Source organism: Ovis aries, chromosome 6 (assembly GCF_016772045.2).
Source record: "Ovis aries strain OAR_USU_Benz2616 breed Rambouillet chromosome 6, ARS-UI_Ramb_v3.0, whole genome shotgun sequence".
NCBI lineage: Eukaryota > Metazoa > Chordata > Mammalia > Artiodactyla > Bovidae > Ovis > Ovis aries.
Window position 1 is genome coordinate 97,800,030 of NC_056059.1, and position 26,544 is coordinate 97,826,573.

The 26,544-nt window shown below is 41.1% G+C and overlaps 1 long non-coding RNA gene across 3 annotated transcripts in view; it reads left to right on the forward strand.

Annotated features, from left to right (window-relative positions):
- The first annotated feature begins 2,878 nt into the window (after positions 1 to 2,878).
- The window catches only part of LOC105609538 (uncharacterized), a 41,748-nt gene continuing 18,082 nt past the window's right edge, over positions 2,879 to 26,544 (forward strand). For 2 of the 3 annotated variants that reach the window (XR_009601095.1, XR_006060184.2), the window contains exons 1-3: positions 2,879 to 3,009; positions 14,318 to 14,388; positions 21,131 to 21,232. This is a non-coding gene — a long non-coding RNA (uncharacterized LOC105609538). The remainder of the gene's footprint in view (positions 3,010 to 14,317; positions 14,389 to 21,130; positions 21,233 to 26,544) is intronic. The other variant, XR_009601096.1, reaches the window with a different exon arrangement.

Consider the following 26,544-nt stretch of genomic DNA (forward strand, 5'->3'; position numbering starts at 1 on the left):
CCCAGTGTTCACTGCAGCACTGTTTACAACAGCCAAGACATGGTAACAACCCTAACATCCATCAACAGGGAAATAGATAAGGAATATGTGGAGTGTGTGTGTGTGTGTGTGTGTGTGTGTGTGTGTGTGTATACACACACATATATAGAATAAGATACCACATGCCACACAGCATGGCCAAAAAACAGAAAAAATAAACTTTTAAAAAAGCAGTGATAGTAGATTTGTTGGTCCATGAAAGGTCTAAAAGCCTTGTTTTAAAAGAAATGGACATGTTAAAGCAATTATCCTTCAATTTAAAAATAATTAATTTTTAAAAAATAAATAAAAGAAATGGACAAGAGCACAATGTCTCATTTCTTCTTCTCATGGGTCCATCTTCTCATCACTCTTTCTACTCCACCCTCAAGGTTTTGCAAAACCATCTAGGGAAAGACAGAAATATCTGTGCTGTTTTATATTGCCTGCTGTGGTTTTTAGGCTCTATTATTTTTCTGGCATAAAAACAGAAAACAAAGAAAATGAAAGGAGGACAAGCAGGAAAAGATTCCCTAAAGGTTTCAAAATAGATTATGGAAACTCCCTGAAGAGAGAGTGTGCAGAAAGAAAAGGTTGGAGATATGGAAGCCAACAGTGATGCCACAAACCGAGAAGACTGCCTGAGAGCTGGGCAGCTCCCCACCTGGGCTTACTGGAGTCTCTCCAGGCTGGAGGAGCATAGAGGGTCCACGGGAAGCAATCCACTCAGCCACAGCGCCCCGGCTGGGAGGTGAGGGGTGACAGCATGTGGGACGAGAAGACGCTCAGTCACTGGGGCCCCAGGCGAGGTAAGGTCCAAGAGCTGCTCCCTCGAGACAACGCAGTGGCAGCACGACAGGAGGGAAGGCAGCACGGTGTGTTGGCCAGAGTCCTGAGACAGCCTCTCGAACCTCTCAAAGCCTCAGAATGGCCTGAGGGAGCAGCCGAAAGTCTCCCCTGCCCCTCAGAGGGCCACAGAAGAGGTAGAGAGAGACCCAAAGTGCATGCGGGAACCTGGAGGTCCCAAGTGCGGTGAGTGAACTGATGAGCAGAGACAAACAGAAACAAATATTAGCAGCAGATGCCACCTGAGCGAGAGGAAGATCCTCGATCAGGAGACCTCCTGCTCCTCCAGGTTCCTCACACACACCCAAAGAAGGGGAATTCTGAGTTCACTGAGGACACCTCTCAGTGAGTAAATTAAGCACTGATACCAGGTAAAATGAGAATCACAAGAAAGGCAGAGGTGTGTTATAAATTATGCTTTATGTTGCTGAGGCCTGAATTTGTGGACTGTGCAAAGTTAACCCCCCACACTAGTTTTACAGGATTGTTTTAATATGAGAAAATGAGACCAATGATAGGGAAGGTCCCATATACATGTCTCCAACCATCAGATGCTTGTTGTCATTACTACAGTTCAGGATTCATTGCCCAGTCACTTTCAGCACCACCAGTTACTAAACAGAAGAAGCAAGGCAGTGCGGCCAAGCTTATGAAGCCTATGAAGCTTATTTTCACAGTAAGCAAGAATATACCAATGTATAACCTCAGAATTAACATATTTCTTTTTCCCACATGTAAGTAACATGATCAGCGCTCGTGATTCAGGCATCCCACCTATAACACAAGACATTATCTCTAAGCTGATAAGACACATTGATTCAAGATCTCCTTTATACAAAACGATAAAGGATTCAACAAGCCATTTTTTAACATTTACAGTCCAGACCAGTTTTGCTGCTTGCTTGTCAAATGCCATTTGATCGCACTGGGTTAAAATAAATTCAATTGACTACCTCTCTTCAAGTCCAGCGAGGCATCGACTGTTTTTCCTTTAAAGTTATACCATCAGAAGCAAGACAGTAATTCTCATTAATGTGTTTATCACAGTAAAGATTGCAACTACATATCTATGGTGTGCTGAGTATTCTGCACAATCACTTAATTTAAACTTGACAACTATCCCTGTTTTACAGATTAGCAAATTGAGTCTCAGAAAGGCTGTTACAATACAGGCACAGGGTAAATGGCAATGCCTATATTTCACTCTACCACAACACCTTGCTAATGAAAATACCTAAGTTCATCTGAAGTTTATACTTTAAAATATTCTTGTCAAGAAACTCTAGGTCTAGAATAACAGTCATTCCACCACTCCTCCCACTCTCATCTCCTACCCACTCCACCACACACCTTCCCTCTGACACTCACATCCGTTCCCTACACCCACTTGCCTTCTTCCAAGCCTTCACAGAGCTGTTCCCTCTGCTTAGACTGTCCTACCTTTCTTTCCCATTTAAGAGAACCCCAACCCATCCTCCACGATGGGACAGTGACTTCGAAATCTTTGCTCCGTCTCCCAAGGAAGATTAGTTGCATCCACTCCAGCATGTGTGATCCGTTTATCTTTCTATCAGAGCGCACATCCATCACTTGAGATTGGCATTTGCCTGCATGTGCCTCTTTGACCACTACTAGAACATGAACTCCTCAAAATCAGGGTCTGGAACCTACCTCTGCATATCTGTTCATCTAAGTACTTAGGGAGCGCACAGTGGGAGTTCAAAAAGTGCTTGTTGAATTCATGATTGAATTTCCTTTTAAATCAAGGTCGATATTTCATATGTCCTAGATTGTGAATGAATCATATGTACGTAAACACTGTGAAGTAACTGGCTCTTAAATGATTTTAAGAATGACCACGAAGAAAGGCTTCACTCACCCAAACAGTATTTTCAGAGACCTCGCCCGGATTCATCAGTTTCAGCCCAGGCAAGAGATGGCCCCGCCTTCCTGCCTGCCAATCAACCGGCCCTCGCGCCTGCGCAGACGTCGCCCTCTCCTGAAGCCCCGCCCCAGTCGCGGGCGGTTAGATGTGGCGGGAGCTTTTTCTTCATTAGCTCGCCCACTATGACGATCACCTACAGCTGCATTGCAAATGGCCGAGCGGTCCTAGCGGAGCTGGCCCTAACCGGCGGGTCTTATCAGGTACCCCTCCGTCGGCTCCTCAGCCTTCGGCCTTCGCAGGTTCCACCTTTCAAGGGTGGCGCCCACCGGACCCGCCCTTCAGGACGCGGCCCTGAACGGCGGTCCCGAGCGGGCTGAGGGGCGTGAGGCCCCGCCCCCGTGAACGGCCAGGCTGGTGAGCCGTGAATCCCTGGCGGGAGCCGCTCGCCCTCTCGGGCGGCGGAGCCGCAAGTGCGCCGCCCAGGGGTTAGTGTTGGTGCTGCACGCGACGTACTTGAGGGTGACTTGGCTGTCACGTTTCATTCCGGAGACCCCTTAAAGATTTTCTCTCCCCTGCGGAGAAATGGCCTGCAGTTCAACACACGTTTATTGAACATGTTTTAGTTGTAAAATCCCAGAGTCATGGTGTAAGGGATACAATGAAAACGGCGCCTGGAGCTGTCCTTTTATACCCAAGGGCTGCATTCAGCCCTCCTGCAGTGTGTAATAAGTGTTTCAGTGGACGTAGATAGAGATTGCCACGGTAGCACTCAGGATGGATGACTGCTTTGCCAACCAAAGAGATGATGGTGGGGTGCTTGGCTTAAAAGCATTACAAGAGTTCGCCATAGCCTGGAACAGCATGGTGGGCTTGGGGAAACCTCAAGAACCTCAGGTGTGGCTTGAGCGCAGGGTCGCAATATATGAGGGGCTAACGACGAGGTCAGAAAAGTGAACAGAGACTAGTTAATGAAAGGTCCTAGATTAGGCTGGTTCTCTTATCCTAGAGATACCAGGGAGCGGACAAGATTTATAGAGAAACGACACAATCTGATCCATTTTCTGGGAAATTTGGTATGGTTACAACATAGAAGATGGTTTAGAGGAAAGAGAGCCAGTTAGGATGGTATAGTTTATCTAGACGATCAAAGAGCCTGAGCTAAGGCAAAGACAGTGCAGAAGGAAAGGAATGGACAGATACTAAACAGACTTTGCAAACTAGTCCTCAGGAGTTAATGACTGGTAGGATATGTAGGACAGAGAACAGGGCCATGCCTAGGATGAATCTCAGGGTTTGTTTGTTTAATATTTGTTTATTTATTTGGCTATGCTGGGTCTTAGCTGAGGCATGAGGGATCTAGTTCCCTGACCAGGGATGGAACCTGGGCCCACTGCATTGGGAGCTTGAAGCTTTAGCCACTAGACCATCAGGGAAGTCTTCAGGGTTTTTGGGTTTTGTTGTTTCCTTTTTTTTTTTTTTTTAATCTTTTAACCCAAAGCTTTATTGAGATATAATTGACATACAACAATGCATAAGTTTAAGGTGTATAGTTTCTCCATTTGTTTTCTTGAGTGGTATGAAACCAGAGGGCAGCTACAGGTGGAGGAATAGGATTGTGGGAGAAGGAGTTAGGAGAGAAACTGCAAGGGAAGAGAGTACAAGTTGGGACAAGTAGAATTTTGTGGCCAGTTGGAAAACAGTCCATCTGTTTGTGTATTTATTCCTCCATCTCATTCCCAAAAGATTTAAGTTGTAAACATGTCCAACGGGTCAGAGATAAAGATGGTAGAAGTGGGTGAGACTGCCCAAGACAAGGAAAGAGAGTGAGACGAGAAGAGCACCAGAAGGTAGGACACTATTAAGAATAGAATAGAGAGACTTCCCTCCTGGTCCAGTGGCTAAGACTGCCATGTTCCCAATGCAGGGGGTCCAAGTTCGGTGCCTGATCAGGGAACTAGATCCTGCATGTCACAACAAAGACCCAACATGGGCAAATAAATAATTCAATAAATATAAATGTAATAAAAATTTTTTAATAGAGAGTTGGGTCACCAAACAGGAGCAATGGTATTCTGAAAGCCAAGAGAAAAAAGTTACAAGAATGTTTTGTGCCCCAGAGAAGTTGAATAAGAGCCAACTTGGACAGTTAGGAGATGATAAGTGACCTTACTGATAGTGGTAGAGGTGGAGGAAGAAGACATTGCTTTAGGCTAAGTGGGGGGAAAAGTGGAGACAGTGACAGGTTTTATTTTCTTGGCCTCCAAAATCACTGCAGATGGTAACTGCAGCCATGAAATTAAAAGACATTTGCCTCTTGGAAGAAAAGTTATGACAGCATATTAAAAAGCAGAGATATCAGTTTGCTGACATAAAGTCAAAGCTATGGTTTCTCCAGGAGTCATGTACAGATGTGAGAGTTGGACCATAAAGAAGGCTGAGGGCTGAAGAATTGATGCTTTCTAATTGTGGCTCTGGAGAAGACTCTCAAGAGTCCCTTAGACAGCAGGGAGATCGAACCAGTCAATCCTAAAGGAAATTAGTCCTGAATATTCATTGGAAGGATTGATACTGAAGCTGAAACTCCAATACTTTGGCCATCTGATGTGAAGAGCCAACTCACTGAAAAAGACCTTGTTGCTGGGAATGATTGAGGGTGGGAGGAGACCAAGGATGAGATGATTGGATGGCATCACAAACTCAATGGACATGAGTTTGAGCAAACTCTGGGAAATAGTGAAGAACAGGGAAGCCTGCCGTGCTGCACTCCATGGGGTTGCAAAGAGTCAGGCAAGACTTAGCAACTGAACAACAAGTGAATGGGAGATGGAAGCAGGGAGAATGAAGTTAGACTGTTCTTTCAAGAATTTAGAAAGGGAATGAGAAAGGCCAACAGCTAGAAGCTTGGTCCAGAAAAGGTTTCATTTGTTAATATAGGGAGAACTTTCACGTTTGTAGGCTAATGGAGAGAAGAGGGAAAATTTTGTGGAGAGGGTTGTTATTGAGAGAGTAAGACCTGAAGGAGCATGAAGGGTTGGAATCCAATGTGGCAGTAGAGAAGTGAGCCTTGGATTAGAGGAATGCGGTGTTTCTCTTGGGGAAAGGATGGGTGTGGATGTAGACGTGGAACTTAGTCTCCTTCTAAGGCTTGCCTCTGTGCCAGTCCCTTAAACGCTGTGTTCCTCAGGGTTCTAACTTCAGTCCTCTTTTTAACTTGACACATTCATTCACACCCTTGGATTACTTTTGCTTTGATCACTGCCAAATCCACTTCCAAAGTATTCACCTCTCTCCACCATCAGATTGTCTAATAGAGGTTCAAGCATATGATGTCCAGCACTAAATTCATTCTTTCCTAGCAGATTCCTCCTCCTGTATTTCTTTTTTTTTTTTTCCTCCTCCTGTATTTCTAATGCTGCTGGACAGCTCTGCCAAACCATGCAAGCTGGAAACTGGGAGTCACTTTCCATTTTTCCCTCTTCTATACCCTCACATCTGTTCTTTGCTGCCAAGTTCTATCATTTCTGTCTTGTGAGTATATCTCGAATCCGCCTCCTTGTGTCAGAACCACATCTCATTATGGCCCTCATTACTTCTCATCAGGGTCATTGAAAATGCCCCCTAACTCATCTCCCAGACCTTAGCCTTGTTCCTCTCAAAACCAGCCTCCACATTGCTACTCAGGAGATTGTTCCTAAAAGCAAATATGATCATGTCACTCCCTTGCTTCAAATCGTTGGGTGGCAACTGATTACTTTCATCATAAAGTTCACTGTCCTCAGACTGGCATTCACGGCCCTCCTGGTAGGGCTTCTCCATGACTATCTCCTCTTCCCCACCCCCGGTGCTCCACCCACCCTGAACTTCACACCGCTCTCCAGTCTGACCAAGGTCTCCGTTCACATCTCCTGTCCCTGTTCCCTAGAACCCACTTGTCTCCATTTTTTAATGATATCACCTCTTCTGTGCTTGAGATGTTTCTGCATTCCTCCTCGAAGCTTCTTCAATGCCCAGGATAATTTACATCCCTTTAACAAACTACTTGCCAGGCTGAACTGGAATCTTCTTTTACTTATCAGTCTCTGCCACTGTATTTCTTCAGGACAGGGACTGTTTTCATCTCTGCCCTTACAGTGTATGATGCCTAGACATAGTAGATTCTCAATAACCATTTGATTAGTTCTGAAGATACAGGGTCAGAAGGTTGAAGGAGTTTATAAGCCCAATGGACTCTCTGTATGAAACACGCAGAGAGATAAGAAAGTGGAAGGTAGTGGAGGACAGGATTAAAGGTCTGAAATGACTGCTGTGTGGAAGGCTGACCAGGGAGAAGAAGGCACTTTATGGGCCAGTTCTGTCATATATTCCTTCCATGCTAAATATTGATGTCACAAATGTTTTATACTCATTAGAAAATACTAGTACCAACCAAAGCTTAATCATGAAATCAAATAGAACTGGACAGGACTGTAGAGATTATCTTTTTGTTTTGTTTTAAATTTTGATGGAGTACAGTTGCTTTATAATGCTGTGTTAGTTTCTTTTTTCAACTTTTCCTTTGAACTGGGGGATTGCCGATAAACAAACAATATTGTGACAGTTTCAAGTGAGCTACAAAAGGACCCAGCCATGTATACCACATGTATCCCTTTTCCCTCAAAGTCTCCTAACATCCTGGCCACCACACAACAATAATGTTGTGTTATTAATAGCTTCTTCGCAAAGGAAATGGCAACCTACTCCTGTATTCTTGCCTGGAGAATTCCATGGACAGAGGAGCCTGGTGGGCTGTGGTCTGTGGGATCGCAAAGAGTTGGACACAATTGAACGTACAGCACATTAACAGCTTCTACTGTACAGCAAAGTGAATTAGCTATATGTATACATGAGCACATACGTGCTAAGTTGCTTCAGTTGTGTCCGATTCTGTGCAAACCTGTAGACTAGCTCCCCAGGCTCTGCTGTCCATGGGATTCCCCAGGCAGGAATACTGGAGTGAGTTGCCATTTCCTTCTCCAGGGGATCTTTCCGACCCAGGGACCAAACCTGTCTCTTAGTGCCGGGGTCCAGCCCCGGTGGATCCAGGGTGATTCGAAGGTGGGGGGACGGAGTCGGCGTCTTTGGAAAAATACATATTTAATCACAAATATAGAGAGATTAGAAATGGATAGTGTAGTAGGAAGATCAGTGGAGAAAAGGAGGCTGAATAACTTGGATTACGTGAAATAGCATCCATGCTCCAGATGGGAATTCAGCCAGAAAAACGGGAGCAAGAAAGAAGCGACATGGGGGAATCAGTCTTTCCGGAAACTGATCCGATTTCTTTATTTTTGGGTTTGCTTATATACCTTTTGTTACACATAGGGATGAATACAGAGTCACGTGGGGGTCAGCAGTCCTGACCTTTGTCAAAATCAGGTGCTTCACATAAATGTATAAAAAAAAGGTCTTAGGGATATTACATCATCTTCTGGCCATGAGTGAGACCTGCTTACATTTTATGATCCTTTCTTTCTGATAACCAAAAAAACTTATTTCTTCCAAGGGTGTTTTTTCTTAAACCAGGCACCACCCTCCAAATAAAGTTACATTCCTATAGGGTGAGGGTGTAGTGAGTTACAATCAAGAAAGGAATTTATTCAGCCCAAGGTTAACATGATTAGTCTTAAAGGTTAATACTTATTTCTCCTATATGCTTAAAGGTTAATACTTATTTCTTCCTATATGCTAGTTATATTCATTATAAGAGTAGGGAACATGGAGATTTAGCAGCAAACATCAGCCCAACAAATGAAAATCCTTTCACCAATGCTTCTCTTAAGATCTGTTTAGTCTTAAGATATGATAAAGTTACATTCTTACACAGCAAGGACACAGTGATATATAAGTACAGTGATCTATTACAAAAGAGAAAATCCATTAACTCAAAAAGTCTAATATTGCTAACATCAAAAACTACCATATTTCCTTTGCTATATTCCAAATACATTGATTAATATATTCCCAAGTGCCTAAGGATATGGAGGCCTGGCGGCAATCATTGACTCAACAAGAAGAAAAAGTCCTATGCTAATTAAGACTCTCAAAATACTCCAAAACTCTGTGCTGTTTATGGTTGAGAGGTAGTAAACAATCATGTGGCAGGAGTATGGATAATCCTGTCACACAAGCTAGTCTGTCAGCAGAGAGGTTTGACCTGAGACATCCTTGTCCCACCCAGAGCAGGGAATTAGCAGCAATTATTGACACAACAAATGAAGAGACCCTTCACCAATATAATTCCTAACCAACTATACTAACAATTTTAACTCCCCAAAATAATTCGCCTTTAATAAGTCTAAAACATCTCGTGCCTCTCAGACTGGGAGGCTGTAAACAATCACATGTGGCCAGACAAACCTATACAGGTGGGCTAGATAACCTTCAGAGGAGTCCGTAAGCTGAAACACTCTTGTCACGCCCAGGAATTTTTATTGCCTTGGAGCTGCACATTTACTCCTTCTCAGAGAGAAACGGTTATGGGGGAGAGCCCCCGTAAAGTCAGAGGTGTAGGTGAGAGCGTAAAACAGACTGTGGTTTTGGGATTAGATGCTCGGGAACAGAGGGTTTCCTGAGGCTTGATCATGCCTTTGCGTGTGCCAAGCCTCGTTCCTCATGACCTTTGCCATGGGCGGAATTCCTCACGCTGGCCCCCAGCATCTTAGGTCTCCTGCATTGGCAGGCAGGCTCTTTACCACCAGCGCCACCTGGGAAGCCCATACGTGTACATATATGCCCTTTTGCAGATTTCCTTCCCATCCATTTAGGTCACCACAGAGCGTTAAGTCAAGTTCCATGTGATATACAGTAGGTTCTCATTCCAGTACTTAGTCACTCAGTTGTGTCCGACTCTTTGTGACCCCATGGACTGTAGCCCACCAGGTACCTCTGTCCATGGGGATTTTCCAGGCAAGAATACATGCCATGCCCTCCTCCAGGGGATGGTTCCAGCCCAGAGATCGAACCCAGATCTCCTGCATTGCAGGCAAATTCTTTACCCTCTCAGTCACCAGTGAAGCCCAAGAATACTAGAGCTTTGCAACCGCATGGACTGTAGCCTGCCAGGCCCCTCTGTCCATGGAATTTTTTCATGCAAGAACATTGGAGTAGGTTGCCATTTCCTTCTCCAGGGGATCTTCTTGACCCAGGGATCAAACCCCTGTCTCTTGAGTCTCCTGTGTTGGCCGGTGGATTCTTTACCACTGCGCCACCTTGGAAGCCCATTTTGTACATAGTAATCTCTCTATGTTTGTGTCTCTGTTTCTTCTTGTAGAGCTCATCTTGCCCAATCCCATCATTCTTCACACAAGGAAACAGACCCAGACAAGTCATTTTCTTAAACTGTGAGCACTTCAATCCCAGAAACAGCACTACAGCCTCATGTGTCAGTTATTTTATTGCCTCATGTTGCCACTTGCTTTGTTTCACATTTTTCTGATTTCATAGTTTACATACTCTAAAAGAGACACTTTGGAAAAGCTAGGGGAATATGTTCCAGTGATGAGAACAGAGTAACTGAAAGATTATGTATTCTCTTAATTCCCTTAATGTTTCTTAGGAAATCATTTTCTAGAGAAAACACTTAGATTTTTAAGGTAATACCAAAAATTTCAAGTTTTACTCTCTCCCAAATCATTAATAATAAGCTCTTCTCTGCCAAAAAGTTTTTATTTCAAGCATCATTTTCTGCAAATGGAAAAGTTAATCAGGAACATGCCTATTCAAGTCTTCTTAGGTCTTTTTCGGGTTCCTTTCATGCTTCTAAAGTCAATTAATGGGATTCCATATAATTAGATATAGTTAAGATATTCTGGATAATCATGTGTGTGCTTGCTTGCTAAGTCTCTTCAGTCGTGTCTGACTCTTTGCATGGAGTGTAGCCCACCAGCCTCCTCTCTTCATGGGATTCTCCAGGCAAGAATACTGGAGTGGGTTGCCATGCCCTCTTCCCTGAATAATAATACCTTGCAAATTTTCCCCAAAGAATGAGCCTTATAATAAACAGATAGAAGAAATCTTAACAATTATTTTTATACAAATACATCAGTGCATAATAATGAATACAATTTTTATCTTAATCAAAAAAAAAGAAGACTGCGTAGTTTATCAGAGACTAAAAGCTGAATTCTTTTAATCGATTAACATTTTACATATAGCTTCACAGAGGTCACTGAAAAGATGTTTGATTAGATAGTCCAATCCTCAGTCATATTCATTTCAATTCAGTTCAGTCGCTAAGTCATGTCCAGCTCTTTGTGACTCCATGGAGTGCAGCACACCAGGCCACCCTGCCCATCACCAACTCCCTGAGTTCACTCAAACTCATGTCCCTTGAATCGGTGACACCATCCAACCATCTCATCCTCTGTCCTCCCCTTCTCCTCCCCTCTTCAGTCTTTCCCAGCATCAGGATCTTTTCCAAGGAGTCAGTTTTTCATATCAGATGGCCAAAGGATTGCAGTTTCAGCTTCAGCATCAGTCCTTCCAGTGAATATTCAGGACTGATTTGCTTGAGGATGGACCCATTGGCTCTCCTTGGAGTTCAAGGGACTCTCAAGAGTCTTCTCCAACACCACAGTTCAAAAGCATCAGTTCTTTGGCACTCAGCTTTCTTTATAGTCCAACTCTCACATCCGTACATGACTACTGGAAAAACCATTGCTTTGACTAGGTGGACCTTTGTCGGCAAAGTAATGTCTGCTTGTTAATATGCTGTCTAGGTTGGTCATAGCTTTTCTTCCAAGGAGCAAGCATCTTTTAATTTCATGGCTGCAGTCACCATCTGCGATGGTTTTAACGCCCCAAGATATAAAGTCTCTCACTGTTTCCACTGTTTCCCCATCTATTTCCCATGAAGCAATGGGACTGGATGCCACTTAGTTTTCTGAATGTTGAGTTTTAAGCCAACTTTTTCACTCTCCTCTTTCACTTTCCTCAAGAGGCTCTTTAGTTCTTCTTTGTTTTCTGCCATAAGGGTGGTGTCATCTGCATATCTGAGGTTATGGCTATTTCTCTCAGAAGTCTTGATTCCAGCTTGTGCTTCATCCAGTCCAGCATTTCTCATGACAAAGTCTGCATATAAGATAAATAAACAGGGTGACAATATACAGCCTTGACATACTCCTTTCCCAGTTTGGAAGCAGTCTGTTGTTCCATGTTCAGATCTAACTGTTGCTTCTTGACCTGGATACAGATTTCTCAGGAGGCAGGTCAGCTGGTCTGGTATTCCCATCTCTTGAAGAATTTTCCACAGTTTGTTGTGATCCACACAGTCAAAGGCTTTGGCATAGTCAATAAAGCAGAAGTAGATGTTTTTCTGGAGCTCTCTTGCTTTTTCAATGATCCAACAGATATTGACCATTTGATCTCTGATTCCTCTGCCTTTTCTAAATTGAGCTTGAACATCTGGAAGTTCACGGTTCATGAACTGTTGAGAATTTTGAGAATCACTTTGCTAGTGTGTGAGATGAGTGCAACTGTGTGGTAGTTTGAGCATTCTTTGGCATTGCCTTTCTTTGGGATTGAAAACTGACCTTTTCCAGTCCTGTGGCTACTGCTGAGTTTTCTACATTTGCTGACATATTGAGTTCAGCACTTTCACAACATCATCTTTCAGGATTTGAAATAGCTCAACTGGAATTCCATCACCTCCACTAGCTGTGTTTGTAGTGATGCTTTCTAAGGCCCACTTGACTTCACATTCCAGGATGTCTGGCTGTAGGTAAGTTATCACACCATCATGATTATCTGGGTCATGAAGATCTTTTTTGTATAGTTCTTCTGTGTATTCTTGCTACCTCTTCTTAATATCTTCTGCTTCTGTTATGTCCATACCATTTCTGTCCTTTATTGAGCCCATCTTTGCATGAAATGTTCCCTTAGTATCTCTAATTTTCTTGAAGAGATCTCTAGTCTTTCCCATTCTATTGTTTTCCTCTCTTTGCACTGATCACTGAGGAAGACTTTCTTATCTCTCCTTGCTATTCTTTGGAACTCTGCATTCAAATGGGTATATCTTTCCTTTTCTCCTTTGCCTTTCATTTCTCTTCTTTTCATAGCTGTTTGTAAGGCCTCCTCAGACAACCATTTTGCCTTTTTTGCATTTCTTTTTCTTGGGGATGGTCTCAATCACTGCCTTCTGTACAATGTCATGAACCTCTGTTCATAGTTCTTCAGGCACTCTATCAGATTTAATCCCTTGAATCTATTTGTCACTTCCACTGTATAGTATAAGTGATTTGATTTAGGTCATACCTGAATGGTCTAGTGGTTTACCCTACTTTCTTCAATTTAAGTCTGATTTTGGCAATAAGGAGTTCACGATCTGAGCCACAGTCAGCTCCTGGTCTTGTTTTTGCTGACTGTATGGAGCTTCTCCTTCTTTGGCTGCAAAGAATATAATCAATCTGATTTCGGTATTTACCATCTTGTGATGTCCATGTGTAGAGTCTTCTCTTGTGTTGTTGGAAGAGGGTGTTTGCTATGACCAGTGCATTCTCTTGGCAAAACTCTCTCAGCCTTTGCCCTGCTTCATTCTGTAATCCAAGGCCAAATTTGCCTGTTACTCCAGGTATCTCTCGGAGAAGGCAATGGCATCCCACTCCAGTACTTTTGCCTGGAAAATCCCATGGATGGAGGAGCCTGGTAGGCTACAGTCCATGGGGTCGCTAGGAGTTTTACTTTTCACTTTCATGCATTGGAGAAGGAAATGGCAACCCACTCCAGTGTTCTTGCCTGGAGAATCCCAGGGACGGGGGATCCTGGTGGGCTGCCGTCTCTGGGGTCGCACAGAATCGGACACAACTGAGGCAACTTAGCAATAGCAGCCAAGTATCTCTTGACTTTCTACTTTTGCATTTCAGTCCCCTATAATGAAAAGGACATATTTTGGGGGTGTTAGTTCTAGAAGGTCTTGTAGGTCTTCATAGAATCATTCAACTTCAGCTTCTTCAGCATTATTGGTTGGGGCATAAGCTTGGGTTACTGTGATATTGAATGGTTTGCCTTGGAAATGAATAGAGTTCATTCTGTCATTTTTGAGACTGCACCCAAGTACTGCATTTCAGACTCTTTTGTTGACTATATTAATAATAACCAGTCATATTAATAATGTGTTATAAAAATGACTAGCATATCTTATATCTGCACACTTGAATGTATACAAACAAAGTATATGTGTATTTAGTAGTAGTAATGTCAGGTGCTCAGTCGTGTCCGACTCTTTGGACCCCATGGACTGTAGCCCACCAGGCTCCTCTGTCTATGGAATTCTCCAGGCAAGACTACTGGAGTGGGTTGCCATTCCCTTCTCCAGGGGATCTTCCCAAACCAGGGATGTAATTTTAATATATTCCTTCAGATTCATATGAATATTTCATGATAACTTGTCTCTTACCATGCATTATGAATAACTATCCATTAGTTCTCCTAGTAAACAGTTGTTCCTTAATTTAAAAAAACGTTCGTAAATTAAGGAGATGAATAATGAACGGCACTACAATCTTCTATATAAATGCTAACAATTTTTTTTAGGAAGCAGCAGCAGCAGTGCTTAAGCTAGTACTTCTTAGAGCTGAACCGAAGACCATAATTCAAATGGGAAGGTAAGTTATATTCTAATAAAGTCTACTTTTTAATCATTACCAGCTGATAACTGGGCTGGGTTTCCCTGGTGGCTCAGTGGTAAAGAATCCACCTGCCAATGCAGAAGATGCAGGTTCAATCCCTGGGTCAAGAGGATCCCCTGGAGAAGGAAATGGCAGCCCACTGCAATATTCTTGCCTGGGAAATCCCATGGACAGAGGAGCCTGACAGCCAACAGTCCATGAGGTTCAACTCTTTTGAACTAGCGACTAAACAACAACCACCACAAACTGATAATTATAATGATGATGACATGGGGGGGAATATTTATCACACGGGCTCTTGATTGAATCCTCAGAAATGAAGGTATGAAATTATGAATGGTAAGGATGACATTAAATTCAAGAAAGTGGTTACCTCTACAAAGAGAAGGGAGAAGAAATTGAGAAACAGTATATGGGGGACATTAATTGTATCTGTAACATTTTGACTGGACAGTAGGGCTACGAATGTTCTTCTTATCTTATTCTCTGTACCTTTTTTGGTATACCAAAATATTTAATTAATAAAAAGGGCAATATTCCACTTGAGTTCAGTTCAGTTCAGTTCAGTCGCTCAGTCGTGTCCAACTCTGCGACCCCATGGATCGCAGCATGCCAGGCCTCCCTGTCCATCACCAACTCCCGGAGTTCACCCAGACTCACGTCCATCAAGTCGGTGACGCCATCCAGCCATCTCATCCTCTGTCATCCCCTCTTCCTCCTGCCCCCAATCCCTCCCAGCACCAGAGTCTTTTCCAGTGAGTCAACTCTTCGCATGAGGTGGTCAAATTCCTAGAGTCTCAGCTTTAGCATCAGTCCTTCCAAAGAAATCCCAGGGCTGATCTCCTTCAGAATGGATTGGTTGGATCTCCTTGCAGTCCAAGGGACTCTCAAGAGTCTTCTCCAACACCACAGTTCAAAAGCATCAATTCTTCAGTGCTCAGCTTTCTTCACAGTCCAACTCTCACATCCATACATGACCACTGGAAAAACCATAGCCTTAACTAGACGGACCTTTGTTGGCAAAGTAATGTCTCTGCTTTTGAATATGCTATCTAGGTTGGTCATCACTTTTCTTCCAAGGAGTAAGCGTCTTTTAATTTCATGGCTGCAGTCACCATCTGCAGTGATTTTGGAGCCCAAAAAAATAAAGTGTGACACTGTTTCCACTGTTTCCCATCTATTTCCCATGAAGTGATGGGACCAAATCCATGATCTTCATTTTCTGAATGTTGAGCTTTAAGCCAACCTTTTCACTCTTCTCTTTCACTTTCATCAAGAGGCTTTTAGTTCCTCTTCACTTTCTGCCATAAGGGTGGTGTCATCTGCATATCTGAGGTTATTGGTATTTCTCCCAGCAATCTTGATTCCAGCTTGTGCTTCTTCCAGCCCAGCATTTCTCATGGTGTACTCTGCATAGAAGTTAAATAAGCAGGGTGACAATATACAGCCTTGACATACTCCTTAAAATATCTTTAATAAGATCATTCTACTTTACATGAGACATTACATGATGTGGCTTAAACCATGTAATGTCCTAAGTAAATATTTTGCTAGTAAAAGAACAAGTAGGAAATAGTGAAAGTGAAAGTCACTCAGTTGTATCCGACTCTTTGTGGCCCCGTGAACTGTAGCCTGCCAGGCTCCTCTGTCCATGGAATTCTCCAGGCCAGAATACTGGAGTGGGTAGCCATTCCCTTCTCCAGGGGATCTTCCCAACCCAGGAATCAAAACCAGGTCTTCCGCATTTCAGGTGGAAGGCTCTTTACCATCTGAGCCACCAAGGAAGTCCAATTTCTTTTTTTTTTCAGACTCATCATTGTTTTTTAAAGAGGAGATTTGTTTTAGCTTACACTTAATGTAAAGACACATTAAATGAATGCACAGTTTTATGAGGTTTCTCAAAGGACTCACTCCCAGCAACCAGTTGCAACTGCCAACTAAGCCAAAGAATAGATCTCTGCCAACTACCCCAAAAATTCCCCACCATGATACCCCATTCACAACTTCCTCCCTCTCCCCCAAATCAACAACCATTCCAACTTCTGCAGCAGTCACTTATCCTATTTCTTCATCACCTCAGTACCTGAATATGCATCTTCAGGCAAAAGAGCCTAGTCCCGCCCATTTTTTAGTTTGGTGTCTTTTAAGTCTCTTTAATCCACATATTGCCCTTACATCCCTTTCCTTTCCTTACAATTTATTGTTGAAGAACCTACAGAGTTTCCCACAGTCTGGTTTTGCTGATTGCATATTCAAAATGAAGTTCATCCTGATCAAAGCAGTTGGATCCAGTGACTTGATCCCTTGGCAAGACTGTAGGTTTTTCATCAGTTTTTGATCTGAGGGTGCATAATTCTGCCTTCTGGCATACTAGAAGCCATTGATATTCATGGCCTACACTGTAGAGCCATTAATTTATTGCGGGCTGCAAAATAGTGATATTCTAGTTTTGTTTTACTTACTAGCTGGAATGATTTGAAAAAGAGATTCTCTCCTCTATTTGCCTACCTATATCAAACATTATAATTTGAATCTTTTGAGGACCTCTTCCCTGGTCTCCAGACTTGTATACCCAACCATTCATTCCATACCTCTGCTGCTGCTGCTGCTTCAGTCATGTCCGACTGTGCAACCCCATAGACGGCAGCCCACCAGGCTCCCCCATCCCTGGGATTCTCTAGGCAAGAACACTGGAGTGGGTTGCCATTTCCATATCTCTAGAGGATGTCTAATGGGCATCTCCAACTTAGGTTCGAAGTCAAGCCTCCTCTTGGAGTTGTCCCCACATCACCTCTCCAGTTCCTCAGGTCTAAAACTTCTATGATCCTTGATTTTTATCTCTTTTACTTCCAAATCTAACCCATCAGCAACTTCTGTTGTCTTTCCCTTCCAAATATATCCACAGTCTGACTGCCTCCACCACCATCTCTTGCTGGGGTTACTTGACATCAAGTTAGATTTTTTTTTTCTTCTTCTTCTTTTTGTTTTTTATTTTTAAGGGTTGCACTCTTAAAGTCTGACTTAATGACATTTTGTCATTATGTAAAATGATAAAATTTATACGGCTCCAAAGTCAAATCTACAAAACGAGTTTCCTTCAAGCAGTCTCATTTTTGTTCATTTCTTCGTACTACTCTCTCTCCCTCTGTGTAGGTAACTATTTTGACTAAGTTTTTAGTTTATCATTTTCTTTTTTTTCTTTCCTATAAGAGATGCATCCATATATTTGTATTTCCTTTATGGTAGCATACGAGAATGACAGATAAATGGTAGTACATCATAAGCACTTTTCTCCGCCTTGCATTTGTCAGTTAACAGTATATCCTAGACATCATGTATTCAGGTTTTTTAATCTTTAAGGACATTTCTGAATGTTATTCACTAAGCATACTAAACATAAATTTAAAATCACATCCAGTATCAATTTACTTCAAATCACATATGTAATTTTTGAAGAGATGATAGAATTAGAAACTCTTTTCCTATAAAGACTCTCCCCAATTTAAAAATAAAAATAAATATTTTTTAAATCACTAAGTCATGTCTGACTCTTTGTGACCCCATGGACTACCAGGCTTTTCTGTCCGTGGAATTCTCCAGGCAAGAATACTGGAGTGAGTTGCCATTTCCTTCTGCAGGGAATTTTCTGACCCAGGGATTGAACCCATATCTCCTGCTTGGCAGGTGGATTCTTTACCACTGAGCCACCTGGGAAGCCCTAGTGTATATTATGCATGTCAACTAATGCCATCATTAAAAATATTTGTACTATATTGTATTCATGATATGATATGAAGGATTTGTTTTGAAAGCATGCATATTTTAAATTTTCTACCTCTGGGATTATCTTTTCTACATGTTTTGCAATTCCTCATTCTCATATATATCCAGTTTAGCATTTGAACATGTCTGTTGCCTATATAACCATTTGGATATAGAGTGTTCAAAAATGACTAGATTAAAGCCTAGGCACCAAGCAACTATTTTGCTACATCCCTAAATTTTCTGGATTGCTGGGTAGTAAAGATGGTGACACTCTCCAAAAATCTTATATCCTCCTAAAATGTCTGAGAAGGTACAAAAGGTACCTAGAAGCTAAGTGGTCTTAAAAAACGTACACTTTGGATTACTATGCTGCTGCTGCTGCTGCTGCTAAGTCGCTTCAGTCGTGTCCGACTCTGTGCGACCCCATAGACGGCAGCCCACCAGGCTCCCCCGTCCCTGGGATTCTCCAGGCAAGAACACTGGAGTGGGTTGCCATTTCCTTCTCCAATTGGATTACTATGGGGAAGTTTAATTCCGCCCCCCCCCAACTCATGTTCTCCAGAATATTTGATCTTTGCAGTTTAAGACTTTTAAATTCTAATCTGTCATGATAGAAAGCCAAGAACTGCCAAAATTAAATATGTCTACCTAAAAATATAAGAATACTAAAAATCAGTGAACAAATAGAATTTTCGGTTTGATCAGAATCTAGATGTAACCTTGGAATGTGACTTCCATCAAAGGCATGTCAAATATACATATATGATTAAATTATTATACTTTTCTCTGTTGTAATTTATTTTCTTGATACAATGTTAAATAGATATTCACATTTTAGAGTTTTTATCTAACATAATTCTTCAAATGTATGAAAGATTTTCTAATTATTCTGATTATAAAAAGTTACCTACATAGTTTTTATACTATTAATAAAAGCTTGAAAACAAAATTCAATTCTCTGTATCAGTACTTAATTTCTTTAATATTATATGTAAATGAATGTATTCTTTTCAAAGCTTTGTTTACCATACTCTCTTTATTGATGGAATCACTTACCTTTGTGCCTCAGACAATGCCTTAGATATTTTAACACCATCTGCATTTCTTAAAAATGTAAGTAATTTCTTATACTACTTTGACTTTTTCAATTACTGAAATTATGAGGTCTGATTTATAGTTTATTAGTAGTAATGTCCCTAGCCAAGAGCAGATCAGCCATCTGTCCATATAGCAGAGCCGTTAATGACCTTCAGAGATTTCTCACCCTCACCCTTCACCTATCTCCTGCCTCCACACGTCCCCCGACTCTGAAGCAAGATCTGCAAAGACAATCAACCCAGATCTATCAGAATCTCTCTTTATATTTCTTTTGTCCTTTCAAAGTAAAAAAAGCTTTATAATCAATAATATTTAGTATGCTTTCTCAATAGCATATGTATTTAATTTTGAAACACATGTAAGATACTTCTGACAGAAAATGTGAATCAATTATAAGAGTTAAAGAAATGTTTTTAATCATTCATACTACCTTTGTTGTTGTTTTAGTCACTAAGTCGTATCTGACTCTTTTTCAACCCTATCTGCTGTAGCCCACCAGAGTCCTCTTGTCCATGGAATTCTCCAGGCAAGAATACTGGAGTGGGTTGCCATTTCCTTCTCCAGGGGATCTTCCTGACCCAGAAATCAAACCTGAATCTCCTGCACTGCAGATAGATTCTTTTATCACTGAGCTACCTGGGAAGCCCTACACAACCTTCAGGGAATGTTTTATGTAAAAGTTACCAACAAATATAAAATATAAATAGAGTAATTGTGTGTGTGTACGTATGTAGATACATGAGATTTTATAAATTTCTTAAAAGGTAATTAACATCTCTAATAGCTATCATCTGTTACTGACGATTACCCAGAATTTGATAACTGCAGTCCATGGGGTTGAAAAGAGTCGGACACGACTGAGCAACTTAGCAACAACAAGAACAAGATTGTGAAAGGCAGTCTCAGAGACAGACTAGGAATAAACCATTATTCTAGTAATTTTATGATCCAGAGAGTATGCTTGTTTCTTATTTTAAAAAGTAAATAATACTAATCTTCAATTTTATTCACAAGTATATAATTTAGGATAAATATTTTAACAAAGAAATATTAATGGAAAATCAGTCAAGTATACTATACTTATTAGTAGATATTCTCCAGTCATATTCATGAGTCATTTATAGATTTTATTTGCTTAGTTTACCAACTTGTTTTAACACAACTCAAATCATAACCACATAGAATTAAGGAGTATAAGGCCTAATATTGTAATTCACTCTATCTTTATGCCTAGACAGTTGTTAGCACCTACATGATAAACACTGTTAGCCGTTTAACTGACTAGAATTTTTTTCCCCTCTCTGCCATTATGGAAGAACATCCCAACTTTACCAACTTTTCAAAATCAGGTTAACACATAATTGCTCAACTGCATGGTTTTTACCACTGCTTCTGAGATGACACAACATTAAGTACAAACAGCTGTCAGAATTCCTTCTTGAAGCTTTGAAATGTCATTTAACAACCCTATAGGGTTAACATTTGGGTGGGTTTGTTTTGTTATCATTGAATGGATTTTGAAAGTAAGGCAAGAGGGGAAAATGAAAGGCACTTATTTAGAGAATATCATAGACCCCCTATCTTTCCTTGTCTGCCAGAGGTAACATCTGTGGGTCCCCTCAAGTCCTGAGAAATATCAACACCAAAGAATCATATCTCATGATATGAGATATGAGCAGTTTTCATTATACTGCATCTTTAAAATAGAAACATACCCTGCCACCAAAAATCTAGAACTGTTCTGTTTTCTCTTATTGCAAGTTTCTACCAAACTTTGCTTCAAATTAACCCTTGTTTTGTAATTCTCCGGTTGAAATTATCTATACAGTTTAAATATTTCCATTGATTTCTCCAGGTTAGTGAGACTTTTCTGAAAAATCCTTTGATGTCACAAGAACACTTTTCTCCTTCAAATGCAGTTGCTGCAGATTTTCAACAAGTATTAGGAAAGTTTATGGTATGTAACCTCTAACTGTATTCCTAAACATTGTCAGGGAGACTTCCCCGGTGGTCGACTCTGGGTAGAACTCCAGCCTCCACTGCAAGGGGCCCAGATTCAGTCCCTGGTCAGGGAGCTATGATTCTCCAAGCCATGCAGCGTGGCCAAAAAAAAAACTTGTCAATATCACTTCTGACAAATCAGTTAGGAGTTTAAGAGCTGTTAAGATGAATGAGAACTAAGAACTTTTATCTTTCTATAATGGTAAGGAAAGATATCCACGACATATTGGTAAATGAATAAAGCAAGATAGAGAAAATATATATGGCATTACTATTATTTACTTACCATCCTGATATACAACCATTTTAAGCAAGAGGAATAAATACAAATATATGTTTTGCTTATAGTGAAAAAGGGGAGGATGGAGAGACAAGGGAAGGATAAACTGAAAACATGCCTCTATAAGGATGAGAATAGAAATTAGACCTCTGTGAATGAAACCTGTCTTGCAAATTTGACTTGGAACCACATAAACATTTTACACAGTTTTAAAAATTGTAAAATATGTACACAATCATTCTGTACATATTTTACATAAATATAAAATTATTAAATATTTTAAAAGTAGGCCCTCAGCAGAAATTAACATTGTAAATCAACTATACTTCAATAAAATTTGTTTTAAAAAGGAGTCCTGGGACTTCCCTGGCAGTCTACTGATTAAGGTTCCACACTTCCACTGCAGAGGTGTGGGTTCGATCCCTGGTCTGGGACCTAAGATACCACATGCCACAGGCAAATATTTAAAAAAAATAAAAGTAGTTCCTAATAAATGAAATAAAACAGTGACAAGAAGACAAATGATGTGTGGTTCAACTTACATGAGGTACATAGACTAGATTTAGAGACAGAAAATAGAAGTTTGACTGCCAGAGCCTGGGTGGAAGGGAGCAGGAAGAATTGTGTTTAATGGATACAGAGTTTCAGTTTAGGAAAATAAAAAAATCCTGGAGATAGATGGTGGTGACAGTTGTACAGCAATCTGAATATACTTAATGCACTGAACCATACGTTAAAATGGTTGAAATTGTACATTTTATAAAGTTTTTTCTTTTCTTGAAGTATAGTTGCTGTACAGTATTGTGTAAATTACTGTGGTACAAGATAGTGATTCACAATTTTTAAAGGTTATACTCCATTTATAGTTATTATAAAATATTGGCTGTATTTCCTATGTTGTACAATATGTCCTTGTAGCTTATTTTATACTTAATAGTTTGTACCTCTTAATCTCCTATACCTACCTCCCCCTCCTGCCTTTCCTGTCCCCACTGGGAGCCACTAGTTTGTGCGTTATATCTGTTAGTCTGCTTCTTTTATGTTTTATACACTAGTTTGTTGTATTTTTTAAATTCCACATATGAGTGATATCATATAGGATTTCTCTTTCTCTAGCTGACTTATTTCACTTAGCATATCGCACTCCAAGTCCATTCATGCTGCTGCAAGTGGCAATATTTTATTATTCTTTAAAAATTGTATTTATTTATTTTTGGCTGTGCAGGGTCTTCATTGTTGCACAAGGGCTTTCTCTAGTAACCATGTGCGGGCGCTACTCTTCCTCGTGGTGCACGGACTTATTGCAGTGGCTTCTCTTGTTGCAGAGCACGGACTCTAGAGCGCACGAACTTCAGTAATTGCAACACGAGGGCTCAGTAATTCCAGCTCCTGGGCCCTCGAGCATGGGCTCAGTAGTTGTGGCACAGGGGCTTAGTTGCGGTTGTGGCATGTGGGATTCTTCCTGGACCAGGGATTGAACTTGTGTGCCCTGCATTGGCAGGCAGACTCCCAACCTCTGGACCACTAGGGAAGCCCCATGGTTTTGTTTTTAAGGAAAAACAAGGCCATAGCTTTTAGAGGTACAAACTCAAGCATTTACAGATTAAAATAATAGACTGCCTAGGATTTTCTTTAAAATAATACATTTGGGGAAGGGGTAATCAGTAGTAGGGTCTTCCCTCGTGGTTCAGACAGTAAAGAACCTGCCTGTAGTGTGGGAGACCTGGGTTCAGTCCTTGAGTTGAGAAGATCCCCTGGAGAAGGGAAAGGCTACCCCCTCCAGTATTCTTGCCTGGAGAATCCCAACAGAGGAGCCTGGCGGGCTACAGGCCATGGGGTCACAAAGAGTCAGATGCAACTGAGCAACTAACACTTTGACTTTTCAATCAGTAGTAAGACAGATAGAAATAAGATTGGCCATGTGTTGATAACTGCTGAAACTAGGTGATGGGTACACTAAACAGTTCACTCTTTCTGTATATGTTTGAACTTTTCCATAATTAAAAAAAAAAAAATTGGCCACACCTTGCAGCTTGTGGGATCTTAGTTCCCCAACCAGGGATCAAACCCTTGCCTCCTGCAGTGGAAGCTCAGAGTCCAAACCATTGGACCACCAGGGAATTCCCCATAATAAAATATTTTAAGTATGCCCCATAATAAAATGTTTTAAAACAGTTCGTTTTCTGTTTATGTATAACAAATCACCACAAGTCAGCAGCCCCAAACAGCACACATTCATTACCTCACCATTTCTGCGGGTCATGAACGGTTTAACTGGGATGTTCTGCTCAGGGTCTCACCAGGCTGCAGTCAGTGTGTCAGTCCAGCTGTGTTCTCATCTGTTAGTGCTGGGGAAGAATCTGCCTCCAGCCTCATTCAGGTTGTTGATTTCCTAAGAACTGCATGAGGGCTGCAGCTTTTTGCTGGCTGTCGGCTGGAGGACACCCTCGGTCCTAAGACTGACAGCAGTTCTTTATCACCAGGGCATCCTCAGCACACATGCTTGCTTCTTCAAGGCCAGCAGAGGAATCTCTCATTCCAGTCTGCTGAATGTGACATAATATGATAATCACAGGAGTGACATCCATCATCTTTCATCCGTTCACTAAGGGCAAATCACACTGAAGGGAGAGCATGTTACAAAGATGTGACTCAGTGAGTGTCCCCATAGCGTGTGTCCACCACAATGCCTGAAAAATAATGAAGGATAGATATATCAAATTTACATACTGTTCTATGGAGAATTCTGCAGTATTCATCACAGCCAAAATCTATTATTACCATGCTCCCTGAAAACCAGTTACCCTGCAAAAATATGCACATGTTAAGCAGTTAACACAATTGACATCAAAGAAATTTGTTTAACATTTATAAACTAACCCAATGAGCTTTAAATCTGTAGAAAATTTTTCTGAAAGTTGTTGAATTTTTAATGCTATAATTTACAAATGCACACAGGGGGAAAAAAAGTAGTTTTGAGGGAGTTTTAAATATTTATATATATGTGTGTGTGTGTGTGTGTGTATGTGTGTGTGTGTGTGTGTGTCTGTGTGCCAAATGACATTGAATGGACTATGAATACATTATCTTAACAAAATTTAGATGAGTCTCTTAGAATAAAGGAAATGGCAACCCAGTCCAGTATTCTTGCCTGGAGAATCCCATGAACGGAGGAGCCTGGTAGGCTACAGTCCATGGGGTCGCTAAGACTAGGACTGAGCGACTTCACTTTCACTTTTCCCTTTCATGCCTTGGAGAAGGAAATGGCAACCCACTCCAGTATTCTTGCTTGGAGAATCCCAGGGACAGAGGAACCTGGTAGGCTGCCGTCTATGGGGTCGCACAGAGTTGGACACGACTGAAGTGACTTAGCAGCAGCAGCAGCTTAGATTAAAAAGATTAAACATTTTTAAAAGGAGAGAAAAAGGGAAAAGCAATAAAAAGAAAAATCAAAGATTCACCATTTATCTTAACTTGACTGTGTCTTAATAAAAATTTTTAACCTGTGAGCCACAGAGGCATCTACCTAACATTTCTTAACAGAAACCACCAAAACCTTATTTCCAAACAAGGTCACATTCATAAGTATCCAGAATCAGGACTTGAAAGCATGCTTTTAGGGGGACACAGTTCAACTAGCAATTCCCTCTTTGCTAAATCCAACTGGTGAGCTCCTCGCAGAATGTCAGTCATAAGTTGCATGGTCCAGTGACCAAGATGAGAGTTCTGTTTAAGGTGGATGTGATCACTTGCCAAAGTGTAGGGGATTTTAATATCATTTTTATTTAAAAAATAATGCTCAGTAATAAGATGAGATAATGCAAAGGTATAGAAAGTGAAATATAAGTATTTCTTACACTGTCAAACAGACTCTCTTGAGGTGAGCACTCAACAGTTCGGGGTAAACCTTCCAGAATTTTATGTACATATATATATGTAAATTCACAAAACTGGGATCATTAATTCAGCAGGTAAAGGTTTAATCCCTAGAGCTTCTTGATCTAAATCCTAGTTTTACTTCTAGTTGTGTTGTCGTTCAGTCACTAAGTCACATCCAGCTCTTTGCAACCCCAGGGGCTGCAGCACACCAGGCTTCCCTGTCCTTCACTGTCTCTCAGAGTTTGGTCAAACTCATGTCCATTGAGTCAATGACTGTGTAACACTGGGCAATATATTTACTTCTCTCAGTCTAAGTTTTCTTATTTAGAAAATAAAAGACGATAAGATGACTTATCGATAGGGAATTAAATGAGGTGTTCTTTGGAAGGAATGATGCTAAAGCTGAAACTCCAGTACTTTGGCCACCTCACGCGAAGAGTTGACTCATTGGAAAAGACTCTGATGCTGGGAGGGATTGGGGGCAGGAGGAAAAAGAGACGACAGAGGATGAGATGGCTGGATGGCATCACCGACTCAATGGACGTGAGTTTGAGTGAACTCCGGGAGATGGTGATGGACAGGAAGGTCTGGCGTGCTGCGGTTCATGGGGTCTCAAAGAGTCGGAAACGACTGAGCGACTGAACTGAACTGAATAAATGTAAAGTGCTTGAAACAGTCCCTGGCACACACAAAGTGCTTAATAAGTTATTATTTAATACTCTACAGCTGCAGCTTATTTTTTAAATATACTATATCTTAAAGATCTGTTTTTTAACTTAAATACAGTTGACTTACAATGTTATGTTAGTTTCAGGTGTACAACACAGTGATTCAGTTATATACATGTATTCTCTTTCAGATTCTTGTCCCTTATAAGTTGCTACAAAGTATTGAGTACTTTGAGTATAGTGAAATATTGCTGAGTATAGTTCCCTGTGCTGTATACTAGGGCTTTGTTGGTCATCTATTGTTATATACAGTAGTGTGTATACGTTAATCCCAAACTCCTAATTTATCCCTGCCCCTACATCCCCATTTAGTAATCATAAATTCGCTTTCTGTTTCTGTTTTGTAAATATGTTTGTTTGTATCTTTTTTCTTAGACTCCA